This window comes from Oncorhynchus keta, chromosome 2, assembly GCF_023373465.1.
Source record: "Oncorhynchus keta strain PuntledgeMale-10-30-2019 chromosome 2, Oket_V2, whole genome shotgun sequence".
Classification (NCBI taxonomy): domain Eukaryota; kingdom Metazoa; phylum Chordata; class Actinopteri; order Salmoniformes; family Salmonidae; genus Oncorhynchus; species Oncorhynchus keta.
Genome location: NC_068422.1, coordinates 44,142,510 through 44,154,743, shown reverse-complemented (window position 1 = coordinate 44,154,743; position 12,234 = coordinate 44,142,510). Strand labels below are relative to the sequence as shown.

Sequence of the window (12,234 nt, the reverse complement as noted above, 5' to 3'; positions counted from 1 at the left end):
TGTAAGCGGCGGTCATGTCAGTCTGATTGGCAAAAGTGAGAACATCGCAGAAACTAAGGACAGTTCTGCCAAGTTGTTCTGTGGAATGCTCCACAACAATCTCTCACTTGAGTATCTTACCTATTTTTTTTTTTTCCTCTTTGCCCGCTTTGGCAAATATGCATGTTTTTTTCTATACCCGTTCGCTCTTCTCCCTGTAGGCGTTACAGACGCTCCCCACCCCTTGGCTGCAATCCTAATTTAGTGTACCCTGCGCAACCTATGTGGAATTCTGAGTCTGTCAGCGTTTGGGAAACTGCTGATCCGCAGTCAAGAAAGTAGAGTTCATCTCAGCATATGCTGACCTTCAGTCCCTTGACTTTTTGACCCTTTCGGAGACATGGATTACCACAGAGAACACTGCTCCTCCAGCTGCTCTCTCTTCATCTATGTTGTCTCTCATAGTCCAAGAGCATTTGGTCATTGCAGTGGTGGCACCAGGCTTTTTTCTTTTCTCCCTCTCTCACCTGTCCATCTCCTCATTTGAGTTCCACGTGGTCACTATTACTTGTTCACTCAAGCTGAATAATGTTGTCATCTATTGCCCACCAGGTGCTCATGGAGAGTTCCTCAATGAGCTTGACAAGCTAATTTCCCGACGATGGCTCACCGCTCTTCGTACTTGGACTTCAACGTCTGCCTTCAAATAAATTATTTCCAAAGCTCTTTCGTCTCCTTGCCTTTTTAGCTCACCCTTCGCCAATCCCCCCCCAACTCACAACGCAGGCACTTAGCTTGACTCATTTTTACTAGAGGCACTTCGCCTACTAATCTCACTGCAGCTCCCCCTTCCAGGTCTCTGATACCTACTTTGTTTTCGTTGTCTCCCTTTCCAACCCTGGCCGCTCAGCCCCTACCCAGATGGTCATGCGCTGTCACAATTGCTCCCTCTACTCTATCGTATCATCTTTCCCTTCTGTTAAATCCTACTCCCTCCAGTCTCCCGATTCTGCCTCTCTAACCCTACTCTCCCCCCTTTCCGCATCCTATGACTCGCACTGTCCACTGTCAGGGCTGCGGTTAGCTGAGCAAAAATTGAAAACTAAACTTCCGGAGGACCCATCATCCTCTCACTCCCTCCGCTCTACCTTCTCTTCCACTGTATCCGGTAATAAAGCCACTTTCTGTCATTATAAATTCAAGTTTCTACCTCTAACCCTAGGGAACTACGTTCCACCTTATCCTCTTTAACTTCCCTAGGATAGGAGGCAGCATTCGGAATTTTGGATGAAAAGCATGCCCAAATGCTACTCATCCCCAGAAGATAAGATATGCATATAATTAGTAGATTTCGGTAAAAAACACTGAAGTTTCTACAACTGTTTGAATCATGTCTGAGTATAACAGAACTTATTTGGCAGGACAAACCATTCAGATTTGTTTTGGAGGTCACTCGTTTCAATGGGTTTTCATTGGGAATCTAGATTTCTAAAAAGGGACTTTCTTGCAGTTCCTACCGCTTCCACTGGATGTCAACCGTCTTTAGAAATTGGTTAAGGTTTTTCCTTTGTGTAATGAAGTAGTAACAATGTTCAGAACGAGGCTAGAGTGAAGAGGACTCTTTGTTAGAGGCGTTTGACCTGAAAGCTAGCTACAGTTTGTTTTCCTCCTGTATTGTACACAGATCATCCAGTCTTCAATTTGATTGATTATTTACGTTAAAAAAAAATATAAAGTTGTATTACAAAAGTAGTTTGAAATGTTTTGGCAAAGTTTACAGGTAACTTTTGAGATATTTTGTAGTCACGTTGCGCAAGTTGAAACCAGTGTTTTTCTGGATCAAACGGGCCAAATAAATGGATATATATATATCGATGGAATTAAATCTAACAAAATAACCATTTGTGATGTTTATGGGACATATTGGAGTGCCAACAAAAGAAGCTCGTCAAAGGCATGAATTATCTTTATTTCTGCGTTTTGTGTCGCGCCTGGAGGGTTGAAATATGTGTGTCAGTGTTTGTTTACTATGGCTATCCTCAGATAATAGCATCGTTTGCTTTCGCCGAAAAGCCTTTTTGAAATCTGACATGTTGACTGGATTCACAACAAGTGTAGCTTTAACTTGGTATCTTGCATGTGTGATTTCATGAAAGTTTGATTTTTATAGTAATTTATTTGAATTTGGTGCTCTGCATCAGCCTAATAATTAGGAAAATAAAAAATTCCATTTTACTAGGCTATTTAAAATCATTGTAGGGTAACTCTTTAAGCTGCCCTGCACAATCAATGAACCAACATCACCTAGGCCTATGAGTTATTTCGCAGACTCATGAATAGAACGTGTGGAGTGTAGCATAAGGTAACCAGTACATCCAGTATGCATAATAACAGCCCACACAAAGGCAATTACTAGAAAGAGTGCCATTTTGAAGTATAGGCTCCATCAATTATGTACCAAAGACATCTTAAAATATGTAATTTTTTCCTGACATGCGTAATATGTGGCAGGCTATATATTGTATAACGGCACAATCCTTATTTTAAGTCAGGTTGGGGGGGCTTGGGATGTAGGCTTATTCATATGCATAAGCTCTGTGGGTGTTTTAAAGTAATCACCATCTTAGAAAGCACTGTCCATTTCAATTTTTTCCACTCAGTTTCAACCTGATGAAATTCTTTCTTCAAATTGATCAATCACAGTGAGAGGAGTTTTAAAATCACTACTGTTTTGATGCGATTTTCAACTGCATTTGCATTGATGTCAGTGGTTAGAGGGGAAATAGTAAACTGAGTACCATCAGCGAGTCTACCAACCCATGTACAACTATTTGTTTAAATGTGCTTAGTCTCAAATGTAAAAAAAAATATTAAAAAATCTTGAAGATAACGTTAATTTGCTTTGACTATAGTGTTCCATGTGCATGTGGGGCACAACAAAATAGAAACCAAACAAAGCATGTTCTCCATGATTCCCTTTCCCCCTCAGTGTCTCACTCACTCAATTGTCTTCTGACTGCTCCCTCTACACACGTGTGCTGAGTGTGCACACAAGCTCCCATTAGGCCTACAGAAAAGCCTATAAAAAGTGGGTATACAAAAAAGATCCTCTAACTGATAAGATACACACTGTACATTTCCTTGCCAAATGATGACAGTTTTATCACAAATTCAAAATGGACTGGTTGATTGAAGTAGGGAAATGTGTTCCAACAACTAGCTGCAGATTTGGAATAATTATATCCCGCCCATTGTCTGCTTATATTAAGTTACTTTGTGAACTGCTAGCGTCAATTAGAATGGGTTAGCCTAGGCCACAGCCCACTAAACATTCAGGTTCCACACTGAAAATATACAAAAACAGTTTGATAAGGACATAGGGTATTTTCATCAGAATCATTAAAAGCCACAATGTCACTTTTTGGGTGACCAGACCAAATTCACATAGAAACGCAAGGTATACACTAAAGAGGCTGTAACTCATTCACAGTAAAAAGTATTATTCTAATTTCAGATGTTAATGGCAGTTGGGGGGGGGGGTTATTTTCGTACAGGATACACATTTTCACAGGTCTTTTTTCTTGACTGATTACCATTTGATTTATGATATATATTGTATATCAAATCATTGTTTCAGGGCTGTTTCTCAGCTTTCAAAATATGCACAATGTTCTCATGTACAGTGCTTTCAGAAAGTATTCATACCACTTGACTTTCTTCCCATTTTGTTGTGCTAGTCAGAATGTTTTATTTTTTTGCTACTGGCCTACAAAGAAAGCCCCATAATGTCAAGGTGGAATAATGTATATACAGTACCAGTCAAAAGTTTGGACACACCTACTCATTCAAGGGTTTATTTTTACTATTTTCTACATTGTAAAATAATAGTGAAGACATCATAACCATGAAATAACACTGAATCATGTAACCAAATCAAAATATATTTTATATTTGAGATTCTTCAAATAGCCACCCTTTGCCCTGATAACAGCTTTGCACACTCTTGGCATTCTCTCAACCAGCTTAACCTGGAATGCTTTTCCAACAGTCTTGAAGGAGTTCCCACATATGCTGAGCACTTGTTAGCTGCTTTTCCTTCACTCTGTGGTCCAACTCAACCCAAACCATCTCAGCTGGGTTGGGGTCAGGTGATTGTGGAGGCTAGGTCATTTGATGCAGCACTCAATCACTCTCCTTCTTGGTCAAATAGTCCTTACACAACCCTGGAGGTGTGTTGGGTCATTGTCCTGTTGAAAAACAAATTATAGTAGGGCTATCACTAAGCACAAACCGGATGGGATGGTGTATCGCTGCAGAATGGGGTGGCAGGTAGCCTAGTGATTAGAGCATTGGTCCAGTAACTGAAAGGTTGCTAGATCAAATCCCCGAGGTGCTAAAGTAAAAATCTGTCATCCTGCCCCTGAACAAGGCAGTTAACCCACTGTATCCAGGCCGTCATTGTAAATAAGAATTTATTCTTAATTGACTTGCCTAGTTAAAGGTTAAATAGAAATAAATAAGAATGCTGTGGTAGCCTTGAATTCTAAATAAATCACAGACAGTGTCAGCAGAAAGACACACCCACACCATCACACCACCTCCTCCATGCTTCATGGTGGGAACAACACATGCAGAGATCATCCGTTCACCTACTCTGCATCTCAAAATACACCACGGTTGGAACCAAAAATCTCAAATTTGAACTGATTTCCACCAGTCTAATGTCCATTGCTCGTCCAAGCAGGTCTCTTCTTATTAGTGTCCGTTAGTAGTGATTTCTTTGCAACAATTTGACCATGGGGGCTTGATTTGTACAGTCTCCTTTGAACAGTTGATGCTGAGATGTGTCTGTTACTTGAACTCTGTGAAGCATTTATTTGAGCTGCAATCTGAGGTGCAGTTAACTCTAATGAAATGATCCTCTGCAGCGCAGGTAAATCTGGGTCTTCCTTTCCTGTGGCGGTCCTCATGATAACCAGTTTCATCTTAGGACTTGATGGTTTTTGCGACTGCACTTGAAGAAACTGAAGTCCTTGAAATTTTGCAGATTGACTGACCTTTATGCCTTAAAGTAATGATGAACTGTTGTTTCCCTTTGCTTATTTAAGCTGTTCTTGCCATAATATGGACATGGTCTTTTACCAAATAGGGCTATCATCCCAGACATCCTGGACCCAAACCAATTCACATACCATAGGGCTGTGTGGTAAACCGTATTTTACAATATACCGGTATTGATGCACGGACCGGTTTGGGTTTTTACTTTACATTCTATAAATGGTATTTGAATGTTTGGTTTGTTAAACGTGATACGCTGTGTGTACCTTACATTTTTATAGTTTACTTTGCTACTTGAGTCATCCCTCTCCATGCCACTTTCCTCACAGACCTAGCCCTGCCCCATCACTCAAGGAACGCATTTGTTGTTCATCCATGGTCAATGCAGCCCATGCAACAACGTTGATGACAACAATGCTGTTTCCGCTTTGCTTCTTAATATAAACCCACTAGTATTCTATAATTACACTATTATTTTGTTTATTACATCTGCAAACAGTTACTTTGTCTTTTCTTAGCAAGATGCACCTGAATACTTGTTAGCTAATAAATGTAATAACTAGCGATTAGCATTTACGGCTAACTAGCTAGCAAACTGAGTCAGAGCAAACGTAATTAGCTATACAGCCTGATAATTCCAGTGATGGTGTAGACCTAAATCAGCATGTTGTTTGTGCAACAGTATCTTCTAAATCAAAGAGGAATGTGCAAAGCAAGAATATGTTAGCTACGTGAAGTCGCTAAGAGAAAACATGTAGCCAAAGTTTATAGGGTCCTCTATGAAACACTTATCAACACTTTGTTCCCTACCCCATCAATAACTCTTCCCTGTTAATTGTATTCATTGTTATGTCAAACCCTGTATTCAAAATTATTTTCAATTATATTCTAACTATAGAATTGGAATAATCACTCTCGTTCCATGATTCCAACAGTTCACCCAAGTGTTTTGCTCTAAATTGTAAGTCAAATCACAACATTTGGTTAAAAATAAGGCCTAGATTGTTTTCCCATACCGTACAGCCCTATGTGACAGTGTGGAAATTAACTCAAATTGGGTGCAGGAAATGCAGAAATGGATGAAAATGCTGAAAAGTATTTTTTGTTGAAGTTGAATTGAACAGTATAAAACAAATCAGAATTGCAGAAAGACCCATTGAAATGTACTACTACATGTAGAACTTGTATTATTCAAAAACATAAAATAACTTCAAATACAGGCATACCATTAAAAAAAATATATATATATATTTTTTTTAAATACAGTGATATATTTTGGCCATAATCACCCAGCCCAAACTAGCATACCACCTCAACAGATCCACAGATGATGCAAAAGGAACACCTGTCAGAATGATGTTCATTGACTACAGCTCAGCAGTCAATACCATAATAACCTTGATAGGACTGATCACCGAAGATGAGGAAGCCTCTAGGTATGTCAGAGACCTGGCAGTGTGTGGTGCCAGGTCAACAACCTCAATGTCAGCGAGACAACGGAGATGATTGTGGACTACAGGAACGGAGGGTTGAGCACACCCCCATCCACATCGATGGGGCTGTAGTGAAGTGAGCCGAGAGCTTCAAGTTCCTTGGTGTCCACATCACTAAGGAATTAACATGTCCCACACACATCGACTACTGCGCAGAGCGAAGGTGGGCTAATCTAATCTATCCGGATAACTGCTAGCTTCTTCTGTCAACAAGTCAGACGTCACAGTGACCTCTGGAATTCACATATTTTTGGGAGCTTCCCAAAAAACAAGTACTGCATACCCGTCAGGATAGGACCACATTTTTTTAGAACCAAACCATGATTGGCTGTGGTTTGTCTTTCAAATGGGTAAAACAATGTGTCATAGCGGACAGAACAAGCAAATTGGTGGGCAGAGATGAGCACGAGCTAGAGAGATCCTATTTGCATGTTCTATCATTAATTTGCATATTTCTGTTAGTGAACACCAACTCTTAAGTGTATGTGTGAGATACCTCAATATGCCTGCCTTCGCCCTCCTAAACAAATACCTTTTTACTTTGGCAAAGGGTAAAGTCTACAAAACTTAGTCCACTCTGTTCGTAACAGATTGTAGTTTTGTTGGGAACAGAAAACTGTATTGAGAACAAATGTTTCATCGATGAGAAAATGTGCAGTGTCGGCCAAAATCCATTATGTTCCATCTTCTCCCACTGCCGGCCACCTCTCACTACCATATTTGGTAGCGAGTGGAAACACCAAGCGGGTGCTTCACATTTATACAGCTAGTGAAATAGGAACACACACACCCCCCGACTAGCGTTGTCCCCCTAAAACATTACCTCGGTTTCCTCACCTATCAACAAGGAGAGAAGATCCCGCCGCTTCCTTTAGATCACACCATGCCTTAGAGCAGGGATGTGCAAATTCACCGCAAGAAGCTCAAACAGATATAATATTTGACTAAAACATAAAACACATTTCCAAAATTAAAATCACTTGGAGCCGGTGATTGCTGGTGTTTTCATTCTTACGTCCAACAGTTGAGGACACCTGCTTTAGAGTCCATGAGTGACGATTCAGGGGCAAAATGTCAGACACAAAACTAGAGGCACAAATTGGGAAATTCACCCGCTCGCCTTAGTGTTGTTTAAAAACGAGGAGGTGAAAAACATTGGGTTCAACATTCTCTGTGAACATATGGTAGTAATTTGCTCGAGTAGACTCCCTGACTCTGAAAGTCTGCCGGTGGAGTGCGTAAGCTCTCACAGTCTTTTCTCTCTCTCAAACAAAAACAAAATAAAAGAACACATGTGCAACCGATCAGTTTATGATCTAATCTTTTATACATTTTTAAATTGAAATAAGACTAGGTGTCTTAATGTCAACAATACTTAGACCAAAACAAATAAATACATAAGAAATACTCCAGAAATGCCATTCTAGATCTCTTATGGCGGGTGTCACTCTACCCAAAGCAAACTTACAGATGTCTAGCCTAAAACTCCAGGAGCATGTGCAATCAGGTCCTTTCCTTCTCTTATTCCTCCTGCTATTAATCACATCAGTAGACAGCTCCAATAACCCAATCTGTGCCTGCAATTATGATGCAGGAAACCACCTGATTGGCCAGCTCTGCTGGGAGAGGTCAGGGGTTCATCTCCTTAGAGGGGTATAATCAGGTTTTGGAGTGATCACCGGTGCCCTCCAGAGAGAAATTAACATTTGTTTGTTAGGTAAGATTTTTTTTTTAAAGGCTGAGATGGAATCAAAATAGAGATGCATTCACCAACCAAGCATGTGACCACAACACATCTTGCACAAATTACACACTGTATGGGGCTGAACATGCATAATCCAGAGCAGGAGTCATCTCTCTGATTCACTGTAACAGCCATAGAGAGCAGTCTTACCTCACTGGGGGATCCATGGTGCAGGAGCATGTTGAGGATGCTTGGAGAGACCAGTGTTGGTGCTGGGGGTCATACAGATCCATAGGGATAAAGAACATAGACGCTGGAGATAGAAATCCAGCATGGCACCATGGAGACCTGAGCAGGAGAGGGTAAGAAACTCAAATTAGTCATGCACCAAGAAAATTGGAATTGTGTCAATGTCAACGGCAGATGGGAACCACAAAACATGTCAGGTCGGGAAGGCTATTGATTGCATACCACAAGTCTTGGGACGTCTGGTTGAAAATAAAAACTATGATTTAGCTAAATATATATATTTTTGTTTCTGCCAAGAGATTGTGCGCAAAAACCCTTTGGGTTAAGGAGGCTGGGGGGTTGCTGGGCAACCCGAACGGTGGAGAGGTATCATCGCACAGCGCTGCAGACATCCTGTCACCGGGCCAGGAGCCCAGGGACCCAGCCGCAGTACACTACGACCTCCAATGAGGGAAAGGAATTACACATCACTGCAGCCTATAACTTAGTTCTCACAACTTTAGAAGTCATTAGCAGTGCCGGATCAGTGCGCGTGTGGAATTACCAGCACTTCAGCATCACCGCCAGAAGGACGCTGCCAGAGAGAGACCGAGGCAAATTCCAACAGGAATATAAGAGATAGGCCTACAACAAAGGTAGAGGACTATAGTGTCTGAAAACTAAAATGTGGGCGACTCATACATTGACTCACTTGTGTGATTAGTCAAGTCAATAACCTCGAGACCCACAGTAACACTGGCACGTTTTGGACTTCTAACCCCTTTTAAACAGTGTGTTTGAGCTACAGGGTTGTTGCAGTGGATTTGTCCATTTGTTCCATTAGTCTATGATTAACGGGAGTTAGAGTGGCATTTGAGAGACAAGGGCGGATCGCGAAGACCGTTCTTCTCACAAAACATCTAAAGTCTGAACGGTTGGAGTTAAACTATTATGACCCATCTATGAAAAGCGGAGACGCTCACGACCACGTAACCAGTTTCGCTCTAAGACGCTAACAAGCCACACAAGAGTCGTTAGAAAGTACGAGGTTCTTCTCCATAGAAGATCATAGGAAATCCCAGGACAGTGTCTATAATACTGAAAAAAGCTCACATAGTTGCTGTCAAACTCCAGTTGTCACTCACAATCTGTACTTACAGCATCCATATTAATACATTTTTTTGGGGGAAAGGGATTACATAAAATGTATTTAAGATTAGCCTTTCAAAAACAGATTTAGGCCTAGCCTACATGAACCAGAAAACATACTGAGGGGCAAAATGTTGGTCAATAGCTGGTATGATACCAGGAAATCCTCATCTAGCTGACAGAAATATCAGCAAAGACATCAACAGCACATTGGGACACACAAACATCTGATTTTAGACCGGGGATGTGTTATTCCAAGGGGTGGGGGGAGGACAAGGGTGTCCCCATAAAGCCTCCAATGAGTGGGCCACTGCAGGCCAGAGAAGCCCCCTACTGTGGCTGGGAGATAAGTGGAGCAGCATGGTCTGGATATGGCCCAGCAGCCAAGAACAGCTCTCAGCACCAACACAGGGGCTATTCTTCCACCAGGGAGAGCTCCTTGAGACTCAAATGGGCCTTTATTTAGCCAGGGATATCAAAGTGAGTTTACATTCAAAACAGACAGCACGCGACAAACTCTTGCAGGGAAAATAAATGCACTATATCAAATAGAAATCTTAAATTCCTGCAAGCAAGAAACTCTATTCTGTTAGCTTAAAGGCATTTGAGGGCACCAGAGCAAAGTCTAAAACACCCTCGTAAAAGGAAATATCTACTTTTAGGCCAAATTACAAGAAACCTGCCATTTGAAAGTGCTAGAGTGCAAACGGAATACAAATTGAAGAGAAAAAAAAAAATCCATGGACACAGTGAGCAAGTTCAGGAGAGTGAAAAGGCAGCAGGGGGAGATCAGCTGTGCTCATCTGTTTACAATACTGCCTCTGCCTCTAGACTCAAATGTCTCCTCAACATGCCAGGGTCACTTAAGGGTGCAGCCGATAATTGGCAACTAACCGCGCTGGCTATTTATAAAGTCCTGAGAGAATGCAGGAATATATTATGAGGTTGGGAGGTCTGTCACAGTGCAGGGGCATGGCTCCGGGGAAAGTTATTTTGAGTAAAAGCAACAATGCAGAGAGAAATGCAGGAAGCATTAAAATAGAGAATGAAAGTACTAGCTAGACATCTTGTAGTTCTACTCAAGTTTAAGTGCTATCATTAAGTGAGAGTTGGTCTCACATCTGTTGTGAAGTGGGAAAAGCTTCAAGCGCCTTGTCACGTCATATGCAAATTTCTCACAAGCACTAGGTGTCAGGTGTTAAACTTCACTGTCTGACAGGATAGTTGTGCAACCGTCTTTGTCCTTCCTTACATAACAGAACTGTCAGCCAGGAGAGGGAACACTGCTGCCCAAAAGTGTGAGGAATCCCACTGCACCGAAAAAAAAAAAAACTTTATTGGGCTGATGTGTGAGTTTGTGTGCGTGTGTGAGACAGAGGCTCGAAAAAGGAAGTCGAAGTGAAGCATTTGGAGATTCCATCGCTGCAGTTAATTCCGTCGGCTTTAGCAAAATCAACAGAGTGGCACGAGAGCAGAGGCAAATGTGTCGAAGCTCAGAGGAGCGACTAATGCCATCAAAGTGAACGATCAGCCATAGCTAATTGAAATTAAGGACCATACAGGGGAAGGAGAGTGGCTCCGGTCCGTTCACAGGGTCATCTCTGTGTAGGGGGTGTGTATGGGCCTACGCCAGCTCCCCCCCCCTCTCTCAGCAACTCACCTTAAATCAAGTCCGCTTCCTTACAGGAATAATCAGCCTCCTGTTAACTAGCTACTTTAACCAAAGTCCTAACCTACATCTAGCTCAGTGTTTTCAACAAGCATACATTCACTTATTTTTCTCATATGCCTGTGAGTAGTGCCGCAAATTGACTGAAAGCCTAAAGTGATATAATATTTGACTAATGTCAAACCTTGATTACATTTGGGAACATTGTCCTGCGTACGGTGCCGTCTTTCGACTGGGACTTTAAAACTGGTGTCCCGACTGCATGTGGTCATTCAAAATCCTATGGCGCTTATTGTAAGAGTAGGGGTGTTCAACCCGGTGTAATGGCTAAATTCCCAACCTGGCCACATTCCATCATGGCCACAAAAGTATCCCCATCATTCCTAATTGGAATATATCACTCTTCACCTCTCCAACTGATAGTTTATGTGTGGTGAGAGTTCTGGAACAAAAATGGTTGCCGTACATCACTGAGGTGGGTGCTACACATTGACGGTGAATGAACTGAGTTCCCCCTCTTTTTTGATAAGAAAACTTGGGGACCGCAGGCCACTAGTTGGGGAACCCTGAAGAGCTGAGTGAAGGATACATTTTTTTTAGAAGCACTACTCACAGGCATAGCAGGTCTAATTTACTTGAAATAAAGTATTGGGGTTTGTCCTTGTGTTTCTTGGCTATTTACATTGTTTTGTTCACAATGTTATATTTCAATATTTAAGTTTTAACTGCTAGGGAACAGAAGACAACAGACTACTTACTAGTCAGACTCAATCTCAAAAGGCAAAAAAGTGACTGGAGTCATGTTACAGGGTAACCTTAGAGGCAGGTGAACGTGTCAACGTTGATATTTTGGTTAAAAGACTCCGGTGACAAAAAATTAAAACAAAACAATATGCCACATTAATTCTTACTAGTAGTACATTTATTGTTTTAGAAACAGAAAGCATGCTCATCGTTTGTTTGGTTGGTGTCAT

The 12,234-nt window shown here is 41.5% G+C and overlaps 1 protein-coding gene across 3 annotated transcripts in view; it reads right to left on the bottom strand.

Moving 5' to 3' along the window:
* LOC118400949 (bone morphogenetic protein receptor type-1A-like) overlaps positions 1-12,234 on the bottom strand; it is a 62,334-nt gene that overhangs the window by 42,911 nt on the left and 7,189 nt on the right. For all 3 annotated transcript variants that reach the window (XM_052477341.1, XM_035797995.2, XM_035798004.2), the window contains exon 2: positions 8,425-8,562. The gene's annotated coding sequence lies outside the window, so the exon portion shown is untranslated. The remainder of the gene's footprint in view (positions 1-8,424; positions 8,563-12,234) is intronic.